Source organism: Malaya genurostris, chromosome 1, assembly GCF_030247185.1.
Source record: "Malaya genurostris strain Urasoe2022 chromosome 1, Malgen_1.1, whole genome shotgun sequence".
Lineage (NCBI taxonomy): Eukaryota > Metazoa > Arthropoda > Insecta > Diptera > Culicidae > Malaya > Malaya genurostris.
Genome location: NC_080570.1, coordinates 57,257,303 through 57,277,236, shown reverse-complemented (window position 1 = coordinate 57,277,236; position 19,934 = coordinate 57,257,303). Strand labels below are relative to the sequence as shown.

The window sequence follows — 19,934 nt, the reverse complement described above, 5'->3', positions numbered from 1 at the left end:
AGTCACTAGTATTTTTGTTTTACGCTTTTAGAATGCAGCGAGCGCAGAACAGCAGAAAAAAACAGTCGCTGCCGGGTACACAGCAAAACCACACCAAAAGCCTGCCAGTGAAAGTCGTCAGTTGTCATGGAAGTGCTGCTCAGTTAAGTTGTCCGGAATTTGAATCGGAATTCATTGCCAGTTTCAATTGCACCAACTGCTTCCGCCTGAAATGGATTGTTTCTTCTTCTTTGGAATCCAATTGAAAATCACAATAATTTTGAGTTAAATTTCGGACGAGTTTACCGAGTGTATACGCAAAGAGCCATCTTTGATCTAAATGCAAATCCTATTGGTCGTGACAAATTCAAAGCACATTTCAGTCCCACAGATCATCATAAAGAATGAATTGAATTTTCTCCATTTCCTACCAAAAGCATCAGATTCATCAAAATGGAAGTTGACAAAGTTTGTGCCATCACTAACACATTCAATTACGACGGACAACGCTCTTACGTGATGCGAAAATGAAAAATATACCATGCGAAAAAGGGTTGCACATACACAAATTAATCTGTATTTTATTTCTCCTGGAAAATACAGATTTGAATGTTGCGAAAGGAAAGAATTCTTAATATCGCTAAAAATCCAAGTTTGTTTAAAAAATATTTTTCTAAATATATTTCATGTTTATAAGGAGTGTATCGAAAATAAGCTATCCACATACATTTGTGTTGTACACATGTATTTGTGATGGTTTTTTATGCTCAGATCACAGCATGCTGTGCGTTTGGCTGTCAGCTTTCGTTTGTTTACTTATTTGTGCGGTTGAAATTCTGCGTTTTCAAAATGTCGCGTATTGAAAAGGAAGTGAAAATTAAGGTTCTGGGCACATGGCTAAGTGAGAAGGGTATTACTATGCGAAAATTGACGAAGCGGTTTGGAATTCATCATGTCAGTGTTAAAACCATCATTAATACGTTTGGAGAACACTATTCTTTGGATGAGCTACCAGGAAGAGGCAGAAAACCCGGTTCTTCCAACCCGAAACTGGACCAGAAAGTGGTATGTCTAACCATGAAGAACAAATCAATGTCAATACGTGATTTGGCCAAAAAAGCAGGAACGAGTGTCGGAATGATCCAGCGTATCAAGAGGCAAAATCAGTCGGTGTTGAACAGTATTTCGCATCGCACGCGTATAGCTCCTGGCTTCTGGAAAATTTTTCTGGCTACCTAGAGTTTCATTGATTCAAGGCTTCAGTCTTTTTCAAGGCTACCTGAATCACTAACAGTCTTTTTAAAGACTATCAATTAGTCAGCCTTTCTCAAGGCTATACAAAGAATGATATTAGAGTGACTAAGTGATACAAAAAGTGATATTAGAGTGACAAAAAAATAATCAGCCTTTTTTAAGGCTAGCTATTCAAAGAACTATTCTTCGAACTAATCAGTCTTTATCAAGACTTTTTCAAACTAGGAGTCTAATCGAAGACTAATATAGCCTAGTTAATATAATTTAAAATTTCATTCATTTCAAAAACGCCTGCGTCCAACCGGAAAGGCAACAAGCCTAAGGCTAGAAATAATTCAATACCGAATAAATCACAATCCGTTATTCAACATTTTTCTAATAACATTCACGATCTTATAGAATCTGAATGTAAAAATAAAAGACAACGGACGGATTTCCCTTCCGTTGATCCTATGCCGTCTAACAATATTTACGAGATTCTTCCTGAATCCGATTGTAGCGACATAGAAGAAAATTCTTCAAAAATTCCCAAAATGGACGCTTGTCGTTCTGGGAAGAAACAACAATCTATGCCACCAGTGACAGTGATGATTTCCGACTTCAAAGCATTCCGTACTGAACTTTCTACTTTTCTCCCGGAAGTAAAAGTCTCATTTCAAATCGGACGAAGAGGAGAATGTCGAGTCTTGGTTGATGGATTGGAAGATTACGAACGTCTTATTCGATATTTGTCCGAGAAACTTCATAAATTTTGTTCATATGATATAAAATCAGACAGACCCTTCAAGGCTGTCTTGAAAGGCTTATCAAATGATCAAGGTACTGATGAAATTCAAAATAAACTAAAAGAATTGCTTGGTTTTGCCCTTTCCCAAGTAATACTTATGAAAAAAGAGCGAATGGTACTTCTAAACCACGCTCTGGAATTTCCCATGAGCTTTACCTAATACACTTCAATCGAAGTGATGTAAATAATTTGAAAACTTTAGAAAATGTACGTTTCAATTCCCACTTTAAAATTCATTGGGAACATTATAAACGGCATAATCGTGTTGCAAACTTAACGCAATGTCGTCGTTGCCAAGGCTTCGACCATGCAACCAAAAATTGTCATATGGATATACGGTGTTTGAATTGTGGTAAATCGCATTCGAAAGACGTTTGTCCAATGAATGAAACCACTGATAAATTTTCATGATCAAATTGCGATGGAAATCATAAATCCAATTATCTGAAATGTCCTGTCAGGGAAAAAATTTTAAACGCTCGTTCAACGACCTTAAATTTACAGAACATACCTGAAAATCAAAAAAACCGTTACAAATGCCACGAATAATTCTTCTAAGGCACTGATTTCTTCGAATTTAAAACAAAAAGCAGGTACGCCTGAAAATTCGTCTTCTAACGAAAACAATTTATTGACAGGTAGATCGATCTCGTCATCATCTTCATCTATTCTCAGTTATGCTAGTATGACAGGTAAAAATCTACCACTTAATTCTTCTAATGTAAATAATCAAAACACAAGACCGCCTGGCAGTTCATATTCTAACGAAAACAATTTATCAATAGGTACATCGGCTTCTTCGCCTATAAATATTCCTTCAATGCCATTCGCTTCTTTAAATGAATTTGATTTAGGCGATATAACTGAAAATAAAATGATCTACCTACAAGATCAACTTTTTCAAATGATCATCCGAATGAATTCGACTTCATCACTTTTTGAAGCATTTCAAATCGGATGGCAATTCGTAAAAAATATTATAATGAATTTAAAATTTAACAGTGATGTTAAATAATTACTTGAATATTTTATATTGGAATGCTCGATCTTTGAAATCGAGTGAAGATGAATTTTATAATTTTCTCAAAGTTCACAAAATTCATATTGCCATTGCATCTTAAACCAAATGTAAAATTGAAAAGTAATCCACATTATGTGGTTCATCGATTTAACAGGTTTACTGGAATGGGTGGTGAAGTTGTCATTTTTGTCCAACGGCAAATTAAACATCGAATTTTATCTTCTTTCAATTCCAAAGTTATTGAAAGCTTGGGAATCGAAGTTGAAACCATTCATGGAATTGATTGCATCGCTGGAGCATATTTGCCATTTCAATGCACCGGCGAACAATTAAATTTCTTTAAAGGCGATTTGCAAAAACTCACAAGATATCGACCGAAATTTTTCGTAATAGGGGACTTAAATGCTAAGCATGTCCAGTGCCCGTCTACAATTGATCTGGTTCTAACGGATCAAAGTCACATTTGTAGTGAACCGATTACACATGCTGACTTAGACTCAGAGCATCTTCCAGTAACATTCAGACTTTCCAACGATGCTCTAATTAATCCAATTACTTCTATACTCAACTATCATGGAGCTGATTGGTTGGATTACAGATCTCACATTGAAAATCATGTGGATCATGAAACTATTTTAGAAAATTCTGCGGACATCGACATAGCAATTGATAATTTGAATCATTACATTATCGAAGCTAGAAATTTTTCAGTTCCCAAAGCTCAAACTAAATTAAATTCTCCTATCATCGATGACAATCTTCAACTGCTCATTCGATTGAAGAATGTTCGTCGACGACAATATCAACGTTCTCGTGATCCTGCTATGAAAAACATAGTAATGGATTTACAAAAAGAAATTAAACATAGATTTACTCTTTTGCGAAATGAAAATTGAATTTTGATGAAATTAAATCAATTATTAGGAAACTTAAAAACATTAAGGCTCCTGGTAATGATGAAATCTTCAATATTCTTATTAAAAATCTTCCCGATGTTGCCTTGAGACTCCTGGTTAAAATTTTCAACAAATGTTTTTCATTAGCTTACTTAAATAAAATTAAATAAATCTTCTGGGTTATCCACTGGAGTTGCTCTTCTAGACATAAAAAATGCATTCGACAGTGTTTGGCACAAAGGTTTAATAGCAAAAATGTCTGATTTCCAGTTTCCTATTTATTTGATCAAAATGATTCAAAATTATTTAACTGATCGTACTCTTCAGGTTAGCTATCAGAATTGTAAATCTGAATTGCTACCCGTACGAGCCGGTGTTCCGCAGGGTTCGAGTGTAGCTCCAATCTTGTATAATATTTTCACTTCTGATCTTCCAAATCTACCCGTTGGTTGTCAGAAATCGCTATTCTGTGACGACACAAGTCTGTTAGCCACAGGTAGAAATCTAAGAGTGATCTGCATTCGCCTACAAAGAAACTTATTTTTTCAGTGATTATCTTTCAAAATGGAAAATAAAACCAAATGCAGCAAAAACGTAATTAATTATCTTTCCTCATAAGCCAAGAGCTTCTTTTTTCAAGCCACACAATAATCACATTCTCAAATTGAATGGCTTGGAATTGACATGATCTGATCAAGCTAAATACTTAGGTTTAACGTATGACAAAAACTCACTTTCGAGGATCACATTGAAGGAATCCAGGCAAAGTGTAATAAATATATTAAATGTTTATATCCTCTTATAAACAGAAATTCTAAGCTCTGTCTAAAAGACAAATTGTTGATTTATAAACAAATTTTCAGGCCAGCCATGCTTTATGCAGTACCAATTTGGTCAAGTTGTTGTTTCACCAGGAAGAAAACGCTTCAAAGGATTCAGAATAAAATTCTGAAAATGATTTTTAAGCGTCCTCCTTGGTTTAGTACAAATGAGTTACACAGATTCACAAATATAGAACCATTAGATGTAATGTCACATAATATTATAAGCAAATTCCGACAAAAATCGATGCAATCTTCAATTGAATCGATTCGCTCTCTGTATTAGTTAGTAAGTTAGTATATAAGTTCCTTTTTTCCATTACACAATACAAGTAGGTTTAGAATTTTCCCTACACAAAAATCTCAGAATTGCGGAAGCAAATAATGTCCTCATGGTAATAACCAAATCATCTTGCGTATACAAATCAACATAATTTTTCTTTATTTTTACGTTTCGTCTTTGACTCATCAGTGCAGAGCAGTTCAAATTGAACTGCTTAGTGCTAAACTCGGCAGTTCAATTTGAACCGCTAAGCAGACGTAAAGTTTCTGCTATTTACAGAACACTTTTTGTTTTGCAACGAAGTGCAATGTCTTTTCTGACGTGCCGAACGAAAACGTGTTTTCGACTATTTCTGGCCGATGCAGGTATGGTCATTTAGGGGTTAGCCAAATTTTGTGCTAGGGCACATAACCGTTTTCATTATTTTTACGTTTCGTCTTTGACTCATCAGTGCAGAGCAGTTCAAATTGAACTGCTTAGTGCTAAACTCGGCAGTTCAATTTGAACCGCTAAGCAGACGTAAAGTTTCTGCTATTTACAGAACACTTTTTGTTTTGCAACGAAGTGCAATGTCTTTTCTGACGTGCCGAGCGAAAACGTGTTTTCGACTATTTCTGGCCGATGCAGGTATGGTCAATTTGAACTGCTCTGCACTGATGAGTCAAAGACGAAACGTAAAAATAATGAAAACGGTTATGTGCCCTAGCACAAATTTTGGCTAACCCCTAAATGACCATACCTGCATCGGCCAGAAATAGTCGAAAACACGTTTTCGTTCGGCACGTCAGAAAAGACATTGCACTTCGTTGCAAAACAAAAAGTTTTCTGTAAATAGCAGAAACTTTACGTCTGCTTAGCGGTTCAAATTGAACTGCCGAGTTTAGCACTAAGCAGTTCAATTTGAACTGCTCTGCACTGATGAGTCAAAGACGAAACGTAAAAATAATGGAAACGGTTATGTGCCCTAGCACAAAATTTGGCTAACCCCTAACTGAACATAATTTTTGCTAAATACCATCGGAAATATGATCATTGAATCATGATAACATTTTCAGTTGTGTAACATAATCTCAAATAGTTCAAAATTAATTTTTTCTGAAAAGTTTGGTATCAACGAGTATTAAAGAGGACTCATGCCGCGTGAATGAAGGTGAATCGTTTCAAGTTCTAGTAGTGAAGACGGGGAATGTTTGCACAATTCACACAATCGATCAACTAACTGATACTCGGAAGTGTGAAGGAAGCGTACTTGTTTTATTCTTATTTAGGAAATTCAGTTATGTCTCTGACATTAATCATCCGCTTTTCTTATCGAAGAGCTATCTTTTGAGGATTGGGAACAGATAATAGTGCTACCGGGCCAAATCGGATGAATGAGGAGGATGGATGTGCTATTGAAGCTCTAAATCATCTGAAATTCTGGTGATGCTTTTGGTTACAGTCAAAAATTATAACTTAACATTGCTTTTAATCGGACAAGCCTAGGGTTGTATTTGCGGCCACCATGTGCCAGTGTCACCTGGATGAGTTCCAACCCACCATCCGTTGTCGATTACCATCCGAAGACAGGCTGACCGTTACGCAAATGCGACGTCACCCCAATAATTGAAATTACCCTAGTTTTAAAAATATAGTTAATAAAAATTAGAAAATGCCCTACGCTATGTTAACGCTATTACAATTTAAGTATAATTTATTCATTCATTTATTGATTCATTTATAATTTAATTAATTAATTAATTGATTAATTAATTTATTTATTTATTCATGTATTTATTTATTTATTTATTTTTGCCTTTCTCATACAGAAAGTTTATGCAATCACAGTGAAAACCGACTTTTTAACCTTGAACCGGAGGGCCTAACTTTACATACCATTCGACTCAGCTCGACGAACTGAACAAATGTCTGTGTGTGTATGTATGTGTGTTTGTAACACAAATTGGCACGCGATTTTCTCGGATATGGCTGGACCGATTTCCACAAACATAGATTCAAATGCAAGGTCTTTTGGTCCCATAGGTTAATATTGAATTTTACTCCGATCGTACTTCCGGTTCGGGAGTAACGGTGTAAAATGTGCAATAAAAATGAATGAAGAGTGCACTTGATTTTCTCAGAGACCGCTCAACCGATTTTTTTCAACTAAAATTTAAATAAAAGGTCTTATAGTCCCATAGGTTGCAATTGAAATTCATCTGGATCCGACTAGGGATGTCGTAATATCGATCTATTAATCGAGTAATCGATTAATAACCCAGATAATTGAGTAATATTTAATCGATTAGCTTAAAACTAATATTCGATTATTAAGCTAATCAATAATTTAAAAATCCCATAATTATAATCGAATGAATAATCGAGCCCAGATAATCGAATAAATTTCAATCGATTAGTTTCAAAATTATATTCGATTATTAAATAATCGAATAATTCGAGAATTCCGACATCCCTAGATCCGGGGTTCGAGAGTTACGGGGTAATATGTGCAAAATGAACCAAAAACGTTCAATCGATTTTCTCAGAGACCGCTCATCCAATTTTCAAAAGTCTAGGTGGAAGGTCTTACAACCCGAGAAGAGTGTGAGATTAAAAAGAAAACTCAATTTAATGTTGTGCTGTTCGTATATATCGATTACTTAATTTGCTATCGTTTTGGTCGTTTTAACGGTTAAAAGATCAAAATTGAAAGCAAAAAAATGCTGTATGACTTCAAACTGGAAACTAGTTTTGCTCTCAGTGAAAGCACATTGAAAACTTAATATGATGTAGATTTTCTTGAAATGACACGTCACGAGCATAATCTAAAAATAGCACAGCCAAAAATGGTCCGGGATAGTATACATTTAGGCGATGTTACTCGCAAGAAAGAAAAAGGATTTTATGCAATCTCCATATTAGTCGCAAGCAAGAAAAAAGATTTCATGCAATTTTTACATTACCGCGGAGAGAATCCGGTTTCGAACTTAGGTAAATTGGAATGCGATCTTTTTGCGATTGCTATGGACTGTAAGTGCTAGCTATCAGGAGATGGAAAATGTTCGGTTAGATGACAAGCAGTGCTGTTTCACAATGTTGTATGCAAGTAGTTTCTGTCAGTGCACACTCGTTGCGTCGCTTCCATCGCGCAGTTAGTTCTTGTGTAGACTTATAATTTACGATCATTTGATGCAGAATTAGTCCTGTGACTCAAAATTATGAAGATTTAGTTAGACGGTTTCTTTAAAAAAGTGTGGTAAAATTCCAAGATCTATTAGATGATTGATAAAATACTTCTCATAGTATCTAGCGTTAGTGAGAATATGAAGTTCTAGGCATTTATAACTAGGAATGAAAAATGTTTTGAAGAGGTTCTTCGACACAGTTTGTGGACTACTTAGGAATATACAAATTAAACATATATTTTCTTGGTGTAGAGGAGCCACTAAAGTATTAATAAGAATTAACTCTAGGTTCTGAAATCTGAGACATTCAATGTTCGATGTTCGAGCTTCGTGAACAATGATTTTTTTCCATACTGTTGGATATAAAGTTATGGATATTTTCAGAACGGGTTTGGCGAGTAGATTATTTTCGTCATCCAGGTCCCCGATTTCTGGATGCACTGAAAATAATGGTCTAAAAACTTTGGAATGAACTTCGCGACGTCGTATGATTACAAATATCGAAAAAATTTTTTTTAAACTAAACGCAAAAATTGTTACAAATAGCATTATTTGCGTAAGAGTTGAAAAAATGTTGAAAAAAATCGTTTCTTCGCGGTTATGGTTGCGGTCAACTGCAGGATCTCGGCGGGATGTCAAAGCATTTTTGTAAATCAATCCTATTTTCAGGTCTTTCTTCGTAATATCAATCGATTTTCAACAACCGCAATCAGCCTGCTTTCGGCATGCGAAAGAAAATTTAACCAGAAATACGACTTATGAATTAAATTTGGGTAAAACGGGTTAAATAGGCTAGTACTGTCATTCCCATTGTGTTTAATTGGATTACAGATGTTTTGCACGTAATATGAACCAATATTGGTAGGTCATATTGGATCTGCCTCGGGATTGTGAATCTGGATTCAACATAAAATTATATTTGTGGGAAAATTGGGGTAAACATAACTGTCTGTCTTGTTTAACCAAAATTGCTCCAAACACCGATCAGTAGAACTTTTTTTTCTGTAAATTAATGGAAGAAGATGACTGGGAGTAAAACAGAATATAGTTGTTTGCCGTCAATCTTATTAAAAACAATCCATTTATCTAACTTATGAACATGTCAGGAATACCTTCCGATTGGTTGAATTGATTTTTTCCTGAGTTTCAAAGTAAAGTCAGAAAAAAGAGGAATTTGAGCAAAACGGGCATGATAGTGAATTTTGCGGATCTTCTAACTATCATAAATCGATTCTACAGAAAAATTTGCATAATAAATGCTTACTTTGAAAATATTTGCTTATGTTTTTATAAAATTATTGAGCAAAGTCGTATTTCTGATCGTTTTTCCCCACTGTGCGTCGTCTAGAGTACGATGGAAAAATCGTATAGAATTTCAGAGTTTGGATAAAAACTAGTGGAGTTTGTACGAATGTTAGTTGGTGGCCATAAGAAGCGACTTCTATTATACCGGTTCTCAGGTTCCGGTGCTGGAAGTACCTGTAATAGTGAACCGACTGTTTCATTCTGTATATTATACTGGTTAATGCACAAACAATCCCTTGGATTCTTCCAAAAATCGAAGAGAAACATTTGGAATAGAATACCACTGTAGTTATTATATATAAGAATATAATTGGTATGAGAAAAGCATCATTACATCACTACGTGGATTAAAACAGGTGTTTTATTTATTTACTTATTTATTTATGTATTTATTTATTTATTTATACATTTTTTGCTCATAAATATATCTTCCAACTGACCTATGTTGGTATTCATGAAATATTGTATGGATATTTGAAAATTCAACAATCTTTAAAAAAATCCATCTTCTTTTCTACTTTTTCACAAACACACATACTTACATATCATAATCTTAAATATATCTAATTACATAACATATATGGGTTTTAAAAATCGTTAGGTATAAAGAGGCGGGTGGGTAATGTCAGAGACATAACTGGATGTCGTGAACACGAAAACAACTGGCATGTTCATTAACACTTCCGAATATTAAGTAGAATTATGCAGGCATTCTCCTATTTCACTACTAGAAAAAGATGCACCTAAACTAAAATTTAGATTAGTTACATTAAACGTTTTGAAACACAATTAAATATTATGAAATAACCAGTATAGTTCTAGTATAGTATAATAAATATTCAGATTAATCTGTATACCTGGCAACCCAGTTTCGCACGGCATATTTCGAAACGACACCCATACTAGTATAAAGGTGTGTTCTACATCAATACTTTCATTTTAGCATTGCGTGAGTCGTATTTGAATGTGTTAGTGACGGTGCATGCTTTGTCTACTTCCATTTTGATAAATCTGATTCTTTCGGTACGAAAGAGATAATTCAATTAATTCTTTATATTGATCTGTAGCACTGAAAAGTGCTTTGAATTGTCACGACCAATAGGATCTGCATTCAAATCCGAGATGGTTCTTTGCGTGTACACTGATGATTTCAGCTGGCAGGCTTCTGGTGTGGTTTTGTTATGTGACCGCGGTCCGGCTGCGACTACCGCTCACTGTATTTCAGCGTGAAGTCTTCGATATTGCTCCCACAACCTAACTGAGCATCTCTTCCTTGACGACTGATGAATTCAGCTGGCAGGCTTCTGGTGTGGTTTCACTGTATGGCAGGCCCGATGTTACTTTTGTGTGTGTCTTCCTGCTGTAACCGTTGCTCACAAAATGATAGAAACAGTGGCACAAAATGATAGAAAAAAGTTGTTCTCTTCCTCAGAACGCGTTCTGATTGGCGGGTGCTGAAATGGATCAAATCAGACAGGTTTTTCAATTGTGTACTATTGAAAAACTTCAATGCTGTTGTAATATACGTTCAAGTTGAAAAATGTCGAATCTTTTGCTAGTTAGATTATATAAATACTTCCACAGATCACTGAGCTTTCAAAATACGAGAAAGCAATCAAGCGTCATGTGTTTTCCTCTTCGGTACTCGTTGATACCAAACATTTCAGAAAAGTTTAATTTTGTATTATTTGAGATTATGTCACACAACAGAAAATTTTATCATAAAATTGTGATCATATTTCCGATGGCATGTAGCAAAAATTATGTTAATACGTTAGATGCAACAAGAGATATTCAAGATCAAAAACTTATCGCTCTCTCAGGGGGTAAATTTTGAAAAGACGCCCTATAGTAAAGTGAGTCGTATTCACGACAAAGTTTATTATCTATTGTAATCTCTTAAGTCTTATTTTGAAAACGGCACTAGACACGGAGAAGTCAAAATGGTCACACACACACTGTTAAATACATTACACATCGCCCTGACCTTTGATTTCGTATGGAATTGCTCAAGAGATTCGTAACTCTCTAGAAGAGAACATATTCTACATTTTTATTTCAAAGGAACAGGAATTACCCACAGGAAATCAACACTTCAAGATATATTCCTATCCGTGACAGCCTCCTAAATGTCCCTGACTCAACTTTATTTTTCGATACATCCATGCAGCGCAAAGTGCGTGGAATCCCGGATCACCTACGCTCGATGGAAATCCCAAAAAAAAATTTCAAGTAAGTTTAGGCATATTGACTCTGAGAAAATGTTTTACACGGACGGATCACGAATTGAAGAGGCTACTGAATTTGGTATATTAAACAATAATGTTTCGACTTCATTTAGGCTTCAAGAACCTGCATCTGATTATATAGCAGAGTTAGCAGCAGTTCATTATAGTTTGAGTGTAATCGTCACATTATCTCCAAACCATTATTTTCTCTTCACAGATAGATCTTCTTCGCTCGAACGCTGCTGGCAAAAATGAACCGTTTTTCTTGGACAAAATAAAACAGTGCCTGAACGACATATTGAATAATAATTCTCAAATCACAATAGTTTGGGTCCCGGCTCATTGTTCCATTCCAGGCAATGGAAGAACCGATAGTTTAGCCAAACGTGATGCTTTTGAGGGTGAAATTTATGAGCGACCGATTTTTATCAACGAATTCTATAGCGCATCTCGCCAAAGAACACTTACCAGCTGGCAAGCTTCTTGGGATAGAGATGATCTTGGTCGGTGGATGCACTCAATTATTCCTAAAATATCGACAAAGGTATGGTCCAGGGGACTGGATGTGAGTACCCGAGCAAAATAAAGTAGCAAAATAATAACATGTTTTGCTACTTTGTTTCAGTAACACAGTTTGTTATAATTAAGGATCCGTTAGTTGCTTAAATAACATAACTGATAACAAAAAACTCATGAAACTTATCAAGAAAATAACAAAAGTTAATACATCTGTAACAAAATAAGAACAATTTCAGATTTGCGTGTGATAACAAATTTTGCTAGAAACTTGTTACTTTATGCTATGATCAGTAACAGAAATATAACTTATTTTGTTTTTGGTTTAATATGTCAAATTTTGTTTCAAGTCAAACAATATAATTTTGTATTTCAATCCATTTATTAAAGTAATATTTCAACGCATATTATTTGTTATAATTCAACTTCAAAAATGTCCCATTTTGGCATAATATGCAATTACTATTGCCATATGTCTTCCGGATTGTCTCGCAGATTCTTGTGCAGCAGTCGTTGGATCCATTCCAGTCAGTATTTTCCTTTCATAAAGGCGTTCTAAAACAGGTAAAAACATAAATGATTTTCTCATGCACACTTCAAAAATTTTACCTTTAACATAGTTGACCTTTTCTTTCTCAAGTGGTTCTTTCTCAGAATTATCGTTTGCCAAGGGCATATGAACTGATGAATTAGCATTGCTGACATCAATCGGTCGACCTGAAGGATTATTAGATGCTCTACCAGTTACAGTTCTGCCGTGAAATCCCTGTGGCCAGAGTTCTTTCATTACAAGTTTAATGAAAATGAAATCACTATCTCCAGCGTGATTCGAGAGCTGAGTTAATTTTTCCGCAGATGGATACCCGGGAACTGTCTTAAAATTGAAATTGTCTTTACTTGGCAATAGACGAGATGTTAATGCACATGCTAAACGGTTTGATTTAATGCGTAAATCACGATATACTGTCGTAATCTTTGTTAAACGTTTTGTTAAACTTAGAATTCTTTTACTAAGTATCTTACAATTGACGCAACCTGAAATCGATTAAGTGAATAATCAAAAAATTAACCAATGATACTATAAAAAATGGGTTTAATAACCTTTTGAAGAGTAATCGCCAACGTTAGCCATATCGTCAGTTGAGGAATCTGTAAAGCTGTTGGTTGCTGGAGATACCCTATTACTTAAGGGGGTCAATATAGACTGCATACGATTTTTTTTCTTTGTGGTATCTCTAATGATTGTTCGAATTGTTTTAGACATAGGTAATTTAGAACGAGAAACGAAATATTCGCCGTTGACATCATCCAATGAAATAAAGTCTGTATCCGAAGATTTTATTAATTTTGATTCTATTCTTGTAACAACTTTCGCATTATTGGTGACAGAAGAGTTGTTAATCTGCAAATATTCTACATGAAACTTAAAAAACTATAACTATTTTTCACTTAAGTAAATTTACCGGTGGATGTTTTCCAACTACGTTAGCTGTCTTCGTTTCTCTCAATAGATCTGAGTCACATATCGAATTCGTAATAGCTGATCGTCGCGAATTAACTGTGTTCAGTTTGGATTTTCCAGCAAATATGCCTTCAAACTGTTGATTTGCCTCTAAATTCGTCACGGCCGTCTCTTTTATGTTGCTGGGATAATCAGAGTTCAGATATCATTGACGCAGTTTATCTGATTTTACTGTAATATTTTTATTTACAGATTTATTCGTTGGTGTTGCTTCAGTTGAAATATCAGTAGAATCAAAATCTTGAAGCCTCACCGAAGCGCTTTTAGAAAAACTCTGAACAAAACAACTGTTGTAAATGTTATGTATGGAAAGTTTTTTTACATACCTCCACTGAAGAACAGCGAATCAAGGTTTTCGTAATTTTAGAATTTCGATTAAATTCCGAATTTTGATTTGCAATGCATGGTGTGCATGAACAAATTTGTCTTTTCTTTCGTAGCCGTACTCTGCAAGACCTCTTTATGCCAAGTGTATTACAATTTTGCGTTCTCCGTTCTTCCATTTCGCATTCTTCATCAGATTCTGAATGGTTATCGAGATATAGTTTGTCCAACTTCGACCTCTTTTTTGGTGAACATACACTTTCCTTTGAGCTATTCAAATCAGGTTGTTGCAAGCGAGCTCCACCTGATCGGGAGCCGGTAGCTGGTATAGGATGTTGACTTTCTGTTTGTTTTGGTTTCGGAGACCGTTTACTACAATCAGATTTTATGGCCGTTTTTCTTGGAAATTTCTGTACAAATTAACAATACTTAGTATAACGAAGACGTACAACAATAATTTTGTTACGAACCTGAGGGGAATCGCACTTTCCCGTTGCATCTGAAACATTGTGCTGATGAACATTCTGCGAAAAAATGAGGTTATATATAGTTGAAAGTTTTTCGAAAAAAATAAATATTTTTACCTCTTGCTCAGATCGAACTATATCAGCGACAAATGCAATGTTGTCACGGTTCGATTTCAAACGCAGGCTTGTATTTTGCTTCACAACTCTTGTCTTTTTCTTCTTCATGCTGTACCAGTTGAAAAACTGACCTCGATAGGAAAACGTGACCGTTGTTTTTCCGACAATTTTAATTATGCACGTTAAATCAAATATATAGAATTTTTAGTGAAATGTACTCTTCTCCTTGAACTTCCGAATTTCAACAATATTTGCTAACGATTAGTTATTCACCAAAAGGAGTTTAAAATATGATTTGCACAATCGAAGTGTCGTAATTTTCTGCAAAAAAGAGGCACACTGAGATTTTTATTTGCTTTTATGCATATTTCCGAAGTTTTGCGATGCGTACCTTCCAGATGGGAGATGAGTAATATGACAGACATAATTGGAGGACGTGAATACGAATAAAAATATTAATCGTTCGTATTAGTTGATTGTGTGAATTTCGCAACTTTTACTACTTCCAGAATTGAAGCGGTGCATTTCTACTAAAGATTGAGTTATTGGCAACAAATATTTTCTATCATACAATTAAACAATGCGGAACGAATGAAGTCAAAAATAGCAACATACGGAATTTTGATGCCGATTATTCCATTTCGGATTTGCATATTTCAGTACAAAAATGATCAAAATACTGTACGGAACCTCTGACACCCAGACAGAAGGGCCAAGTTGTGTAGTTCTCTATAATCTTAAACACTGTTCGGATATAAACGACAGCAAACACTGTTGCAAATTTTGCTTTAGAAAATTTCATAAAGCTAATAAAATCTTCTAGATTTGCACTACACTGATATTTTAATCTCCGATTTGCAAAGAAACAATCTTTAGATAACATTTGGAGCCATTAAAAGGGCTGATTTTGCATAATGTTCCCCATTGTTGTCCGCTTTTTGTTGTATTTTGCTCCAATGCAAACGACCTGCAGCTGAATGACGCAATCGATTTTCGTTGAAGGGATACTGGTTCTGCAAACGTCCCGCAATTGATTCAATACTGAACTGAATTATTGATACTGTAACTGGAACTGAGCTCTGGACCTGAACCAACTGGAATGATAGATTTACATAGTAGGAAAGCTTCGTATAGCTCTTTGGGAATATATTAATAGTTCTAAAAAGAACCGGTTTTTAGAATTCAGAAACTGGACCACAATTCAAGAGCTAAACAAAACTCAAAAACTCAATTGCCAAATTTTATCACAAATTCCTGATCACATTTCCGATAACTTGTAGAAAAAATATGTTGTTGGGTTAAGTACATCAAGAGATATTCGTGATAAAGTTCTGCCCATTCTTGTACAGGGTCACTTTCGTGTAGTTTTCCAGAGCTAGCTCACATATCCACACATTAAAAAGATCGAAATAACTTATCTAATTCATATCTTAATTCTGACTGAACTCATTTTCTCTGGCTATAATTAATAAACTACTCATAATATGAATATTTTCAGTTAGCGTGTATTCTGAATTGGCATATATAAGACCCTGTCAGCTTGGAGCGAAATCAATCTTCAGTTCAGCAACGCCATCGCACGGTGTCACCACAGACTAACAGACATGACAGTATGAGTAAATTTTTATAAAAATAATTTTTCGTTATGCACTAGTTCCACCTATATTGTACTGCGCGAACTATTTACTATCTGTACACCCCTTGTGTTACGTAAAAGTTTTTTTACTAGTTGGTTTCCCCTCGTTTGTCAACACCGATCAGCTGCTTGCAGGGTTGCCTGATTTCATCGAAATATTTGAAAATGAATCGTCACAATAAATTTTTGGATTACGTTGATAATATATTTAACTTTTTTAGCGATCTTGGAAGGTAAACATTTATTTTACTCAACGTTGTTCATCTAGACTATTTTTGATTGTGTTGGTAATTTTCACCCGAAATTAAGTGACGGCAGACCAGAAGCAAGTAAATATTGTAACAAAACGGGTTCGATTTTGTATTACGTTGTAGGATGAGAAGTAGGCACAATTCTGTATATAGTTTTGGCAATATGTAATTAATCTGTATCCTGCATGAAATTCGCATGGAGGTATACAAATCAATACATTACAGGTAATTCTGTATGAATGGCAACTCGGTTGGTAAATGAAAAAAATAAACACAGTCTAGATGACAGGCAGAATGTTTTTGATAGGGTAACGTGGTGCCATCATGACACATGTGAGTACTGTCCCAAATAAAGGAATATTCGAAATGACCGTTTATATGGTTAAAGAATCTAATTTGAGTGTCCTGTCTGTTAGTCTGTGGTGTCACATTCAACATATCATGTCAATTGTATGGGTGCGCAGTGCTACTATTTTGGCGCGCACGAATTTGACATTTCTCTTCCCTACTTCTGTGTACGAGATTCGATGCGAACTCGCCTGAGGGCGCCATGCTCGCAAAAAATGTTGTTGCCAATGATTTGTTCGGGAAATGTAAAGCTGGATATCTTGTTAATATGATGTCTTTGCATATATGCATGCACCAGAGATGCCAGTATCATAGATTAATCTGTGCAACACAAATTTTTGAATTGTTGCACAGATTTCTATGAGACACATAGAATTGTTAAACACATATTTTGGTTATTTAACACCAATTTGAACAGATTATATGATGGTGCACATTCGTGAAACCTTTAGCTCGGCAAAATCGATTTAGCAAGCAAAATTTAAAGCCTCCTTTACCTTCACAGATATTGGTACAACATGACATGGCTTCCCTGGCTCACACTATTTATTTATATGAGCTCGTTGACAAGAATATGCCGCTGCAGCTAATTTGAACGTAGTGAACATCTATAGTAAACAAATCGGTTCCAACCCCAATTTCATGATCACCCGTCAGAGGACTGATTCATATTCGTTTTCTACCATTTGTGGAACACTATGTAATAATAAGTTCTAATAAAGGCATTCAATTACTCGTAGGCATGAGCAATCGTCGTCCTAAACATAATTTTCTCAGTTTTCCGTGGTACGGCAAGAAATATGTAAAAAAGGTGTGTAAGTTACAATGTACAATGCACTTTGATTGAGTGATGTGCCTGAAAATAAAAACCTTAGTGTACGTACGTAAACAATTTATAAATTCATTGATATGCAAACAAAATCGTCAAACATATCTATCCGGAAAATATTTTCAAATGTTGCTTCCTTCTACATAGCAGGCTTCTGGTTGACCAGTTATTTTTTCTCATAAAATCTAGCAAAGTGACTTTGAAAACTCAATCAATTTATGATTATTTTGATCTTCCGCAGAGGCGCACACGAAACATGTGTGTTATCAATGACGTAGAAAGTCATCCATACACATCGAGGATTCCAAATTTGTCATTGAGTGACATTACTTCGGATGAACTTAGTTGGGAACAAAATGCGAGTACGCACAGAAGATCCATACGTTCTATTTGATTTAAAATACAGTCGAAAAATAAGTATAATGATTATGTGTGCTAATCCAATTTTTACAGCATCTCAAGTAATATGCATCGGTACACCTAGTAGCAAAATCAAGATTCAAAATCAAAAAGACGGAGTGATTTTATCACAACACACATCGTTTGGGGAATCAGAGGTGTCCGAAGAACTTAGCTCAACCGGTGAAACTTCACACTTGAATTATTTCTTTGGAGAGGTGATTATCAATTATTTTTCCCAAATTTGCATGAACACAAAATTGGAAAGCACATTTGAACTCAGGAATATTAAAAATACCTAATACTCATTTCAGAGGTTTCAATAATAAAACGAAGCATTTCTATTACAGGAAGTGTCTGGAAAATTCAATGAAGTTTTAAAACTGACGAATAGCTTGCAAACTTTCGATGTTATGTTTATGTTGCTGAACTTCTATATAAGACATCAATTGACCCAACAAGCATTGGAAGATCTACTGTCAATGATGAACGTCATCGTCGGCAAGAAAATTTTTCAGAAACCTTTTCAAGTTTTACATCTGCATTTCCCGATAAATTTGACGCAACAAGGGTATATTTTTGTAAGAATTGTCAATCCAATCTTGGGACTAAAAAACCTGTTAAAAATTTCCGTTGCTTTATGAATCAATGTTATAGTCAAGAATTTGACTACTTCATAACATTCCCGATCGAATGTCAAATCCGTGAAACAGTCCAAAGGTATGAGAAAGAAATACAACAATATTCCAAAGAAATATTAAAATATAACCTCAGTGATATAAGAAACGGATATGTTGCAAAAGAGATTATCGATAATGAAGACGGAAGATTTATAACTCTATCAGTGAATACGGATGGTGTAGAAGTGTTTGAGTGTTCAATGAAAACACCTATGTATCCTTTATTTAATTCTGGCTGCATTATGGATTTCTAATGGTGAACCGAACATGCCACTTTTCTTTCAAAATTTTTGTTTAGAAATGAGGAAACTTCGTGAAGGAATGTTCATAGACAATATTTTATACAAGATTGTAGTTCTCCAGTGTTGTGTCGATTCAGTTTGTCGATGTAAAATCCAAAACATGAAACAATTCAACGGCTATTTCGGATGTAGTTTATGTCTTCATCCAGGAGTAGCAATCGGTAAACAAGTTCGCTATCCATACCGAAAATGCCAAAAAAGGGATCACAGTAGTACTAAACAACATATGATAATTGCACAGGATACCGCCAAAGAACTGTTTGGTAGGCAGAAATGGTAATATTTTAATCGTATGTACAGAAATTTTATTTTTCAGGTATAAAGGGTTTACCGGTAATTCTACCGAACTTTGACATTATTCGAGGATTTGGTGTTGATTATATGCATGCTTCGCTCCTAGGAGTGACCAAACAAATGTGGAATCAGATTGTGACAAGTGACCTAGGAATCAATCGAAACGTAGTTGAGGAAAGACTAATCAGCATAAGATTTCCTAGCGTTTTCCCACGACATCCGCGAAAACTTGACGAGGTAGCAAAATTTAAAGCTAGTGAATGGGAGTGCATCGCATTATACTGTTTTTACCCTTTTTTTATGGTTTAATACCAAAAATCAACATGGAACATTTCAAGAAGTTTTCATCGAGTTTATTTCAATTGCTTGAAACAAACATTTCAGTTGAAACTGTAAAAACATGTGAAACAATGTAAGTGGAATTTGCTCAAGAATTTGCACATCTTTATGGCACTGATCAAGAGGTTTACAATGTTCATTTACAAACACATTTATCAGATGTCGTTAGGAA

The 19,934-nt window shown here is 35.0% G+C and overlaps 1 long non-coding RNA gene across 1 annotated transcript; it reads right to left on the bottom strand.

Moving 5' to 3' along the window:
- Nucleotides 1-12,617: 12,617 nt before the first annotated feature.
- Nucleotides 12,618-13,924, bottom strand: LOC131440153 (uncharacterized). Its single transcript, XR_009231347.1, has 4 exons — nt 13,718-13,924; nt 13,356-13,656; nt 12,864-13,289; nt 12,618-12,809 (listed from the first exon to the last, which is right to left on the bottom strand). It is a non-coding gene; the product is annotated as an uncharacterized LOC131440153 (long non-coding RNA).
- Between the last annotated feature and the right edge of the window lie 6,010 nt (nt 13,925-19,934).